This window comes from Asparagus officinalis, chromosome 3 (genome assembly GCF_001876935.1).
Source record: "Asparagus officinalis chromosome 3, Aspof.V1, whole genome shotgun sequence".
Taxonomy (NCBI): Eukaryota; Viridiplantae; Streptophyta; class Magnoliopsida; order Asparagales; family Asparagaceae; genus Asparagus; species Asparagus officinalis.
The window spans coordinates 97897934-97902445 of record NC_033796.1 but is presented as its reverse complement, the minus strand read 5'-3'; positions in this window follow the sequence as shown (position 1 = coordinate 97902445).

The window sequence follows — 4512 nt, the reverse complement described above, 5'->3', positions numbered from 1 at the left end:
CACCCATATGATGAAAAGCATACCGCGTTTAGAACACCCCTCGGCATTTTCTGCTACACGATCATGCCCTTCAGTTTAAAGAACGCAGGTGCTACGTATCAAAGAGCCATGTCGAAGATTTTTCAGGAGCATCTCCGGAAGACTGTCGAGTGCTACGTGGATGATTTGGTTGTGAAAAGTCGTGATAAGAAGGATCACATTAAAGACTTGAAGACCATGTTCGACCTGATGCGAGCCCATCAATTGAAGATGAATCCTACCAAGTCTTTTCTCGGAATGTCCAGTGGTAAATTCCTGGGATTTGTCGTCACCACCAAAGGTATTCACATCGACCCCGATAAGGTAAAGGCAATTAATGAACTGCAACCTCCAAGAAATCTCAAGGAGCTCAGAGGATTGCAAGGGCGGTTAGCTTATATCCGTCGGTTCATCTCAAACCTCTCAGGAAAATGCCAACCGTTTTCCAAGCTCACAAAGAAGGGCGTATCTTTTGTATGGGATGACGCTTGTCAGAAGGCATTCGAGAGTATTAAAGAATATCTCTCAAAACCTCATGTACTCGTCGCACCGAAATCGGGCAAACCGTTCTTGATTTATGTCAAGGCGACGAGCCACTCATTAAGCTCATTACTTGCACAAGATGACGATAACGGTCATGAGCAGGCGGTATATTATTTGAGCCGAACCATGGTAGGCGCCGAATCTCGATATCCTATGATTGAGAGAGAATGCCTCGCCTTGGTGTTCGCTATTCAGAAGATGCGGCATTATCTGGTCGGACAGACCATTTATGTCATCTCTAAAGTTAACCCAGTCCGAGTATTCATGACTCAACCAGCTTTCATGAGCTGGCGGTTAGCAAAATGGGCTTTACTCTTGTCCTAATATGACTTACATTTTAAACAACAGAAGTCAGTGAAAGGACAGGCCATCTGTGATCTCCTGGCTGCTAATCCAACTACGGACACCGCTGAGATATATGACGACCTACCCGATGAAACCCACGAAGTCAACACAACTTCGCACCAGCAAGTATGGCGTTTGTACTTCGACGGCGCTTCACGAGCAACTAATGTAGCAAGTGCTCCTGGAAGTTCTAAGATTTCTTCCGGAGTAGGAGTTGTCTTAGTTTCCCCAGGAAAGCACGTGATGCCTCGAACTTACTCGTTGACGGAACCGTGCTCAAATAATGTAGCCGAATATAATGCATTACTCATAGGACTCAGTTTTGCTAAAGAACTGGGGGTGGAGTATCTCGAAGCCTTCAGCGATTCCCAACTGATAGTTAAACAAGTTCAGGGAGAATACGAGGTCCGAAGCCAAGATTTAATACCATACCATAAGATGGCAGTGGAGATGGCAGAATCATTCGAAGGATTCTTTATCGAACATATTCCACGGCTACAGAATACCTACGCAGACGCGTTAGCAGCATTAGCCGTATCACTGGCGCAACCTCCTGAAACAGAGCAGTTTGTTACAGTGAGGACTCATCAACTCTTAGTGCCGATCTACAATGAAGACAGCGAAGAAGAAGATAGCAAGGAAGCACACTCAACTCAAGTTGAGTTTGAACCCCGAGATTGGCGTTTCCCCATCATCGATTATGTCTTGCATGGAATCCTACCAGAGGATATGAAGGAAAGAGAGTCAATCCGACGAAGGGCACCAAGATTCTACTATAATACGGAGAATCGAACGCTATACCGCAGGGGGTACGATGGATTGCTGGCACGCTGCTTATCGACTAAAGAAGCTGAGGAAGTCCTTAGAGAAGCACATGAAGGAGAGTGTGGTGCACACCAACCTGGTCCCAAACTTTATGACCGCATCAGAAGAATGGGATATTATTGGCCTACCATGATCAAAGATGCAGTCGCATATGCCCGAGAGTGTCACGCATGTCAAGTGCACGCGAATTATATGCACCAACCCCCGGAGCATTTGCATCCTTCGGCTACGTCATGGCCTTTTGAGACTTGGGGAATGGATATCGTTGGTCCCATAAATCCCCCGTCTGTCAAAGGTGATCGATTTATTCTGTCATGGCCGTTCGAGACTTGGGGAATGGACATTGTTGGTCCTATAAATCCCCCGTCAGTCAAAGGTGACCGGTTCATCCTAGCGATTACCGACTACTTCTCTAAATGGGCTGAGGCAGTTCCACTCAGAGAAGTTAAAACGAGCAATGTCATTGCATTCATCAAGCACCATATCATCTACCGGCATGGTGTACCAAGACGAATCGTACATGACAACGGTCCTCAATTCGTCAGCAACGCCTTCATCAGGTTTTGTGAAAAGTTTAAAATTCAGGACATCTCTTCGACAGCTTACAATCCCACAGCGAATGGACTGGCCGAAGCCTTCAATAAGACTATCATAAAGATTCTATCAAAACTCGTGAAAACTAATAAACGAGACTGGGATGATAAGCTTGGCTCGTGAAAACTAATAAACGAGACTGGGATGATAAGCTTGGCGCGGCTCTATGGGCCTATCGGACCACGGTGCGCACACCGACGGGAGCAACCCCGTATTCACTGGTATACGGATGTGAAGCCTTTATTCCATTGGAGATTCAAATCCCATCGCTTCGAATTGCCCTCGCGACTCAAATGACGACCGAAAAGCAACATCAGAAACGCCTTGAAGAACTTGAGAGGCTAGACGAGAAGCGTTTAGAAGCTCAACAACACATCGAATTCTACCAAGCCAGAATCTCTCGAGCTTTCGACAAAAAGGTTCGACAACGAAGCTTCAAAGAAGGGGATTTGGTTCTAGCTGAAAGGCGGCCTATGATCCTTAACTCCAAGAAGAAAGGTAAATTTGAACCCAAATGGGAGGGACCATTCGTAGTAGAGACAGTCTACTCGAGTGGCGCATATCGCCTAGTCACCAAGGACGGCGATCGGCTTATGATGCCGATAAACGGCAAGTTCCTAAAAAAATACTATCCTTAGTATCTTCAGGATAACCAATGTATCGGGAAGTTCCCAGAAGAATACCACATGGGGTATTCTTAGGGATAACCCAGTCACTGTAAAAGTGATGAATAATAAATCCACGTTCAAACTCTGAATGTCGGAATGTTTCTTCTTATTGTCAAACCCTTATGAGTTATTTTTGTGAGATGAGATCCAATCCTCTGATAGGTTAATCTTTCCTCACCAAACCATCTGCTGATCAAACCAATTGACGGTGGATCCACCAACATTTCCATTTGTCAGTCATTGGCATTTCTCAGACTCAACATGTTAGGTCCTAATCACCTAGCGTTAAAGTCTTCCTTTGAGTGATAATACGAGTTGGCACTTTCTCTGCTACCCGTATTCTACTCTCTTTGCTTTCAGGTCAAACCTATAAAAGTTAGGGCCAAAGCCAAATTCCTCTCTCGATTCTTTCCATGAACGAGAGGTCCACTTTCTATTCGAACAGTCAAACCTATAAAAGTTAGGATTGTTCCCGATCTCACTTAGTCAAGTCTACAAGTAGTCAAGACTCTTCCTTTTTTCCACCAAACCTATAAAAGTTAGGGTTGAAATTGGGCTTTCTCCTCAATGAATGAGGGATTCTTTTGATTCAAATGACCAATCCTATAAAAGTTAGGGCCGTTTGAACTTTTCCGATTCTCGGAGTGGAGATCCCACTCTTAGTTTCATCTTTTTAGATTCTGGGGGTGGAGATCCCACCTTGAGTTTCCTTTCCGACTGTAGATAGAATATAGAATTCTTCCTCTTCAGTCCCGGGAGATAGAATATAAAATTCTTCCTCTCCCGTTTCCCAATCCGTCTTTATTCTGACAAAAAACACAATTCCCAACTTCCAATCTGAGCATTTGGTGCACGGGGAATTTTATCTCAACTCCTAAATAGAGATAAGTCTACGCCTAACACGCGTTGCTGGTTTAGTCTTTCACCAATTGAAAAAGACACCAAGGTCTAAACTTGGGGAATTTTATCCCGAAGCCTAAGTAGGGACAAGTCAACACCTAACACGTGTTGCCGGGTAGCCTGTTCCCGTAACAAAGGCGAAGCCTATGTATTCGGCATCATAGCACAAAGTCTCAGAGGATTCACTCTCTAAGCACAACGTTACATGCGGAACGGATTTAGACAATCCGCATGCTAACCCGACTCAAACGGTAATCGGTAAAGGCACATCAAACCCGTTGAAGGCTGGGGGTTTCCCAAAAATCCCAAAGTCTATGTCTAACACACATTGCCGGTTTAGTCTTTCGCCGATTGAAAAAGACACCAGGGTCTAAGCCTGGGGAATTTTATCCCGAAGCCTAAGAAGGGAAAAGTCATCGCCTAATACGCGGTGCGGGGTACCTTTTCCCTATAAGAAATGGTGAAGTCTATGTATTCAAAGTTATAGCATTAAGTCTAAGAGAAGCAATTCTCTTAGCACAACGTTACATGTGAGGCGGGTTTTAATAATTCACATGCTAGTCCAAGTCAAAAGCATATAATAAAAAGCTCGTTAGCCCGAAGGCAACTGACGGCTAAG